Below are 8,847 nucleotides of genomic sequence, written 5' to 3'. Positions count from 1 at the left end.
AGTGTCGGCGCTTCCGGGTTACGCCAACTGCCGCTCCCAGCATGCAACGAGAACGAACAAGCGGCGGGACCCACGTACTACTGGGCGAACGTCGCGACACCGGAGGACAGATTCTTTGGTGTTTTTTCTTTTAGGGGGAATCAGAGTCAATGGACTACATTTCCCAAGATGCATCTGCACAACCTGGCCCACTCGATTTACTCTTGGCGCGAAGCGAAATTTCCGCTGAGGGCGTGAACAGCAGAAAAAGTATGTTGATAAAGTGTGCCACCGCGTGAAAGCTACTCTGATGCAATTTCAGATCCCGCTTTCGCAAGATGGTGACACTGCCTTTAGTTTTGACCTCTCAGAATTTTGGTTTCTTCATCCGGGAAATGATCAATGAAGCAGAATGCACAGCGTTACTGAAGGTTAAAAAGGTGTACGTTTAGGACACTTTCCCGTCCTTTCTTTTCTTTAAAAAAAATTTTTTTTGGTATTTTGAGACAGGGTCTCACTATGTAGTTGAGACTGACCTGGAACTCACTATGTAGCCCAGACTGGTTTCAAACTCACAGCTATCCTCCTGCCTCAGCCTCCCGAGTGCTGGGATTACAGGTGTGCGCCACCACGCCCAGCTAAAACATTTTTTTTGGAGACAATGTCGCACTGTGTAGTTCACGCTGGCCTTGAACTTGTGGTGATCCTCCTGCCTCAGCCTCCCCAGTGCAGGCAGTGCTACCATATACCCAGCTTTGTCCCATCCTTTTTTTTTTTTTTTTGGTACCAGGGATCAAACTCGGGTCCTTGTGCTTGTGAGGCAGGTGGGAGGAACCACTGAGCTAAATCCCTGGCCCTTGTCCCATCCTTTTTTACCTCCCATCTACCAAAGACTATATACATTGTGACCCAGAGCACAAGATGCAATATATATAATGGGACATTTATTATAGCGTTTATCATGTGCTAGGCACTGTCCTAAGTTCTCAGTGCTGTGCTGGTAAATGATTAACCAGCTTTGATCGGGCTCGGGGACTGGTTTCTAATATTTGTCAGTTTATGTGTTTACACAATATCATCTGGTCAGATTTCAGTTTACCTGTGTGTAGTGTCTGAACATGAGATGCACTGGTATATTATATACTATTCATACCACACAGATAAAATAATGTAGGGGTAAATGATCTCAAGAGCATAGGGAATGAGTGAAATGCAATAATTAGGAACTGATGAATTTCAAGTATTACCTTAAAAAGTTTAATTCATTTATTGTAAGCCTTTAGGTTTTTTTGGTTTGTTTTGTTTTGAGAAAGTATCTTGAATTCACTGTAGAACAGGCTGGTCTTGAACTCACTGACATCTTCCTGCCTCAGCCTCCCCAGTGCTGGTATTACAGGTGGGAGCTACTATGCCTGGGTAGCATTTCATTTTTAACAATAGTTGTTTATCAGCCAATTCACAAAATTACTGAAAATTGAACAAGTGATTCCTGCAAACCTGTGCAAGTTGTTTCTGGTGTGTTGTAGAATTCTTTCATTTATTCCCTCATTTTAGTCTTCACAACAGCCATATGAATTACTGTAATTATTCCCAGTTTACAGTGGAGGAAACTGGGGTAAGGGAGGGTTATGTTATAGTAAGTCTATCTACATGCTGTTTGGACTGTGGATATAACTCAGTGGTAGAGTGCTTGCCTAGCTGCATGACGCCCTAGGTTCAACCCCCAGCATAATACAAAATTTATTTAATATGATATGTATATGATTATATAAAAATACAATGATGTATAATATTTACTGTTATAGATTGGGATCAGTGGTACATGCCTATAATCTCAGCTACTCTGGAGGCTGAGCCAGGAAGATCATAAATTCGAGGCCACCTTGGGCAATTTAGTGAGATATTATCTCAAAGTTAAAAATGAAAAGTCCTAGGATGTAGTTCAGCAATAGAGCATTTGCCTAGCCTGTATAAGGTCCTGAGTTCAAACCCTAGTGCTAAAAAAATTAGTACAAAAATTACATTGCAACAGACAATAAAAATGCCATCATATGTAAATATCAAGAACTATATAATGGTATATATTTAATACATTTTGCATATTGTATGAATATATACGACATATATAATAGACATATAAATGTCAATATAAATAAATGTGCTAGTATCTATACATTTACTTGCTAAATTAGCAATAATAAATATAGATATAGCAGAAGTGGTGGTAGGCACCTGTAATTCCAGCACTCTAGGAGGCTGAGGCAGAAGGATTATAAATTCAAGGCCAGCCTGGGCAATTTAGCAAGACCCTGTCTCAAAATAAAAAATAAAACAAAGAATCCCCAATATTGCTAAGTAAATAAACACTAAGTCGATATATAAGGTTTTGTCAGGTGAGATAAAGGCTCCAAAGAATGATAAAATATATTGAGAAAAACTGGGCATGGTAGTGCACACATGTAATCCTAGTACTCCAGAGACTGAGACAGAAGGATGGCTGCAAGTTTGGGCTACATAGTAAGTTCAAAGCCAGACTGCATAGCAAGTCTCTGAAAAAAAAAAGTGTGGTGAAAGGAATGGAAAGTTTCTTTTCATTTTTCCTTTCATTTATTATAGATCTTGCTTTGCTGTCCAATCTGGCTTCACACTCCTGGGCTCAATTGATCCTCCTGCCTCAGCCTCCTGAGCATCTGGAACTACGGGGGTGTGTACAACACTCGCTGAGTTTTTTTCGAGCCATGGTCAGGGAAGGCTTCTCTGAGGTGCCATTTGAGTGGAGACCCAAAGGGGGAGTGCACCTCTAGAATATTTGGAGGAAGCGAAATTTGGAAAGCGGGAATGCCAAAAAACAAACTTGAGTAAGAACAAGTTTGGTTAATATTGAAGGAACTGTACTGGGGACTGAACCCTGGGCCTTTGCACTGAGTTATATGTATAGCCATTAAAATTTTTTTGAAAAAAAAGTTTTGAAAAAAAATTTTTGAGGCAGGGTCTTACTAAGTCACTGAGTTGCCCAGGCTCAAACTGGCAGTCATCCTGCTTCAGCCTCCTAGAGAGCTGGGATTACAGGTGTGTACTTACCATACCAAATCTGACTAATCCTTCATGCCTTTGACGGTGAGTTTCATCAGGCAAGAGTTCCTGGTGTCATATTCATTGCTGCCTTCCAGTGCCTGGAAGAGGGCACAGTGTACAGTTTATCTGCAATAAATTGTTACTGATACTATTATAATTTATTTTTTTTTCTTTTTTTTTTTGGTGCCAGGGATTGAACTCTCAGGTCCTTGTGCTTTCGAGGCAGGTGGGTAGAACCACTGAGCTAAATCCCCAGTCCTGTTACTGATACTATTCCAGACAGCTAAATTAGGTAGAAATATTGTAGGCAGTCAGATAGGGCTAGGTCTTCAAGAGAATCATTGAAAAAGATGAAAACGCATTACAACTGTGACCGGAGGTGCAGCAGTTGGAGGCTAGGCCTCCACATAAGAATGAAATGACCAGGCCTGCATACTTTCCCACGGGTGTGATAAACAGTAACGCCTAGCCTAATGAAGTCTAGATAGACATCAGTCACCTTGGTAGGTGACCAAGACCCCTGGGTCCATCTCTTCCTTAGAAGTTCTTTGTTCTTTCCATGCACACTTGTTACATGACTTGCTCCACTATTACCTAAGCGACTATACTGGTAACCTTTTTAGTTGATCATACCTTTAACCCATGTGGTTGTGCTTTATAAAACTACCCTTGAAGGGCCAGGGATTTAGCTCAGTGTTCCTGCCACCTCCCACACAAGTGCAAGGTGCTGAGTTCAATCCCCAGTACCAAAAACAAAAAAAACAAAAACAACAACTTCCCCTGAAAAGTGAGGTCCCTCACCACCCATTCAGGACCCCTCCTGCCTCTCAGGAGTTTGAATCTCTCTCTCAGTAAATATTTCCTACTGTTAACCTCCATTGTTCCTTAGAATTCATTCTTTGTTTCTGGGGAACTCGAACTTGGCATATCTGATAGGTTGGGAGTTGTAATATTTCCCCTATATCATTTAGAGGTCTAATATCACTCCTATATCAGTACCACACTTCTGTGGCATTGTTCTTGCGCTCTTTCCTGAGTGGTACATTTTACATCATTTTTCAGGGCCCTGGGAGCAGGTGTAGATAAAGATGCAGACATTCTTGAATGGGTCCCTGAGAGCCAGGGAAGAAGTGACTGGTTGGGGTGTATCTCAGTAATAGAACACTTGCTTGGCCTGGCCTGCCCAAGGCTGTGGGTTTGAGCTGCAGCACCACACAAAAGCAAAAAGCCAGTTTTGTGGACAAAACTCAAGGGCCTTGTGAAGCAGTAGGAGCCTAGCTCCCTGTAGAGGTTAGCGAGTGTGAGAAAGGAAGGGTTCGAGCTACCAGCCTGCTGCTCCACAGGCAAGGAATGGGCCCGTGTGCACTCTGGGGGACGCTTCCCATGTCCTGTTTTCTTTCAGCATACAAAGAGGATGTTTAATTTTTGGCAAAGAAACTTGCTTCCTCCAGCAGGGCTGGGAGTTTGGGGGACAAGAGCCAGGCTCTGAACTCCCCAGGCTCTTCCCGAAGTAGGGTGTCGGCCCGCAGCTCCCACCCGGCACCCCACTGAGAGTAAAGGTGTCCTCCCTCCAGCCTCCTGAAGAGGTCAAGGAGCGGGGAGATGCCAGAATAGCTCTTTCCCAGAGGGGCATCTGAACAGCTCCAGGGAAAGAGGGGGTTGGCTTGGAGAGGCAGGCTTAGCCAGGCAAAAGTTGCTTTGCTGCCCAGGGGCTAGTTTGAGGGACCGGAAGAGACTGGAGAGTTACTCAGTGGGGAATCTGCATGAAAGGCCAGATTAGAGACTGAAAACAATTCATTAATTCCTTTCACAAATATGTAATTAGCAATTATGATGCCCAAGCATTGTTCTAAATGCTCTTCCTGCATTAATTCATGGATTATTCTCAGTAGCTTTCTGTACTAGCCCTTATGGTGCTCCCAAGGAAGCCAAGGCACAGAAGGGCAAAAACTTACTCCTGGCTGCATGGCTAACAAGTGGCAGAGCTGGGAAAGCCTTTGCTGTGAACTGCTTTGTTTGCTCCTTCTTCGCAGTGCTCCTGAGCAATGAACTATGTTAATAAAAATTAGAGATCTCCTTAGAGCAATTGATAAAACCCAGAATGACTTTGACCCCACCCCCACCCCTGTGGTGGGGATGGAACCCAGGGCCTTGTACATGCTAGGCAAGTGCTCCACCACTGAGCTACACCCCCGGCTCTTTTTATTTATTTTGAGACAAGTTCTTGTTAAATTACTCAGACTGGCCTTCAATTCTCATCCTCCTGCTTCAGCTTCCTGTGTAGTACACCCAGCAATTATTTTTGTTTTTTTGAAACAGGGTCTCACTATGTAATTCAGGTTGGCCTTGAACTCACTGTGTAGACCAGGCTGGCCTTGAACTCATGGCAATCCTCCTGCCTCAGCCTCCAAGTGCTAGGATTATACAGGTGTTTGCCAATACACTAGGTTAAAAATGACTTTTAATAAGTTAAATAGGAATCTCAAATATCACACAAGGGTATGATTTAACGAACCAACAAAACTTTTAAGTGGGTTAGGGGTCCTACTCTGATGAACTGACAAGCCTCAAGCCATGATCGCGTTTAAAGAACATGTGTTCCAACAGGCATGGTGTTGCACTCCTATAATCCCAGGGATACAGGGGAAATAAGTGAAACTCCCAACCTGCTAGATGTCAGATATGTTGAGTTCGTGTTCCCTAAAATCAAAGAGTGAATTTTAAGGAGCAATAGAGGTTGAGAGTAGGAGAGCACCTGAGAGAAAAGAGGGGACCCAAAAGTGGATTGGCAATAAGCCCATTTCTCCAAGGAAGTTTTATAGCCCAAAATCACAAGGTAGATAGATACAGTGTGGGTCAAAACTGTGATCAACCACTAAGGTTACAAGTATAGCCACTTAGGTAATATTGATCCAGTCAGGAAGCAGGTCATATATCAAGTGTACATGAAAAGAACAAAGACCTTCTTTAGGAAGGGATGGATTGCGGGGGGGGCTTGGTCACCCATCAGGATAACTAATGTCTATCTAGACTTTATTGGACCAGGTGTTACCGCTTATCTTATCCTTTGGGGAGGTATGTAGGCTCGCTCATTTTGTCTTTATCTTGAGGCCTGGTTTCCAACAGATGCGCTTCCAGCCGCAGTGGTAGTGTGTTCTCACCCTCTGCACTGGCTCTCTTGAAGGCCTAGCCCTGTTGGACTGCCTGTCATATTTCTACCTAACTCAGCTGTCTGTATTTCCTCTCTAAAGAGGTACCTCTAACTGCTGTGAGGAGGCAAAGGCGATGACCCTTCTGGCTACTTAAGGCTGAAGGGGTGGGGTCATAGTTGTGCTTGGCAGTCCAAATACTCTCCAGAGGATCTATCTAAAGGTCCTTGATAGATGCCAGATGTTCCCGTCTTGGGAAGGCACATGCTTTCAAGTCTGGAGGAAACAAAGCCAAAGAAACAGTTAACTATGCATGGGCCAAATAGTAAGATCAACAAGACTGTTAGGAATACAACCAACAACAGGAAGTGTCAGTAATAGCCTCCCACAAAGAAGATAAAGAGAAGGTCCAGGGAACTTTAGAACCCAACATGGCATTAACCTGTCATTTAATATCTTGAAAAGCCATCAAGATATTAGCAGAAAGATCAGGAATGTACACATAACATTCAGCGTTTATAATTGCACAAGTATCTCTTGTGCTGCTGTTAGGATGTCTAATGCCATTCAGTTTTGGAGGACAGCTTGCCTCATTAATCTTATTTTTTCATTTAGGAGAGAGAGACCAGTTGAGGTGTCATTTAAGGCCTATTGAGTATAGTTAGTTAAGTCTTCAATGCGTTTCATGACATTCTCTAATCCTAGGGAAGGGACAAAGATAGAAGCCAAGTGATCATATCAGTAAAACACACTTCTAGACCATCTTTTTTGGTTTGTTTTTGTTTGTTTTTTTGAGACAGGGTCTCACTATGTAGTTGAGACTGACCCAGAACTCACTATGTAGCCCAGGCTGGTCTCGAACTCACAGCAGTCCTCCTGCCTCAGCCTCCTGAGTGCTGGGATTACAGGAGTGGGCCACTATGTCCGGCTTAGACTGTCATTATTGTAGATGGGGTAAGTTTGTAGGTTTGTTGATATTTTTGACAATCCTGCCTTGTAACCACGCAAATCCCAGTGTGCATCTTTCTATCCATCTGGGGGTAGCCAGGGCCACAAATTGGTTCCATAGGACCAATGAGTGCTATTGGTAGCAGGTTGGGAGTTATATTTATTTCCCCTATATCACCAGCACTCTGGGAGGCTAAGGCAGGAGGATCACAAGTTTGAGTCCAGCTTGGTCAATTTAGTGATTTAACGAGACACTGTCTCAAAATAAGAAGTAAAAAAAAGGGCTTGGGATATAGCAAAGTGTGAAGGCCCTGAGTCCAGTGGCCACTAAACAACCCCCTATCCACACACATAAATCTGTCCTGCTGCACAGGGTGGCACACACGTGTAATCCCCGCTACTTAGGAGGCTGAGGTGGGAGGATCATAAGTTTGGGGCCAGGCTGGGCTGTTTAGAAAGAACTTGTCTCAAAATTTTAAAAACTGTTTTAAAGGGTTGGGAGTGTTTCTCTGTGCTCTGTGGTAGAGCTTAGCTTATGAAAGCTTAGCTTGCTTAGCATATGAAAGACCTGGGTTTGAGCCCCAGCACTGAAAAACAAAAACAAAAACAAAAACCAAGCTAGAAAACAACTGTTCCTTCTCAAGCAGGTTGTCCAACACAGCCAGATCCCTCTTCCCTCTGTTTCCCTCCACCAGCATATGTTGAGAACCTGCTATCCACAGTATGTGAAATCCCACAGAGCTCCAGCATATGTAGAGCATGACGAATGTTGATCCCCCGCCCCAAGAGCTCCTTTGGCAGAAATAAAAACAACAACACTCCCTAAGTGGCATTTATCGAGCACCTGCTGTGTGTCTGGGAGCCCTGTTCTGGGTAATTCTGGAGAGCTGGGGAGGGCCTAGGGTGCAGAGGGAAATGATCAGAGCAGGAGGCTGTGGGTGGGTGATGGTAGGTAGATGGGTGGGTGTCTATGTTTTGTCCAAGGTACACTAATTCTTTGGACAGGACATTTCAGACTTTTCTTGAAATATGCACACTTGCCCAGGAAGGGATGGATTGGGGGGCTTGGTCACCCACCAGGATAACTGATGTCTATCTAGACTTTATTGGACCAAGTGTTACTGCTTATCTTATCCTTTGGGGAGGTATGTAGGCCTGCTCATTTTGTCCTGGTCACCCTCCTCCTCTTAGTCACCAAGGCCAAGGACTCTGGTAACAGGTGGTACCTTTCCCTGGCCTGCCTGGTGTGCGATGACTTTGGCTGGGGGAGGGGTATTGGAGGGGAGAAAAATCAGAGTAGAAAAATCCTGAGGAGGGAGGCGATAGGGGCTGGAGGGGGCCGGGCGGCTGTGTGTGTGTGTGTGTGTGTGTGTGTGTGTTCCAGAATACGTGAATACTCTTGTGTATGTCCTATCTGCCTGTTCAGACTGGCAGCCACAGCCACATGCATGTGAGCGGTATGTGTCTTCCTATGTCACTTGTTTGATGTGCCATCTTTCTATGCCGCCTACCCAATTTCCTATTTCCTGTTTGGGGAACTGTGTATCATAATGTGCCTGTGAAATTAATCTGTGTGGAGTTGCACATGTGTGCTGCTCAGTGTTTGTGTGTCTCTTTGATAAGGCTTGTGGTCAATGAGTGTGTTTGGGTCTGTCTTTCCTGTGTGCAGATCTTTGTGTGTGTGTGTTTTCTCTGT

The sequence above is a fragment of the Fukomys damarensis genome, unplaced genomic scaffold (genome assembly GCF_012274545.1).
Source record: "Fukomys damarensis isolate Sample0158 unplaced genomic scaffold, DMR_v1.0_HiC HiC_scaffold_39, whole genome shotgun sequence".
Taxonomy (NCBI): domain Eukaryota; kingdom Metazoa; phylum Chordata; class Mammalia; order Rodentia; family Bathyergidae; genus Fukomys; species Fukomys damarensis.
Note: the sequence above shows the minus strand (reverse complement) of the source record.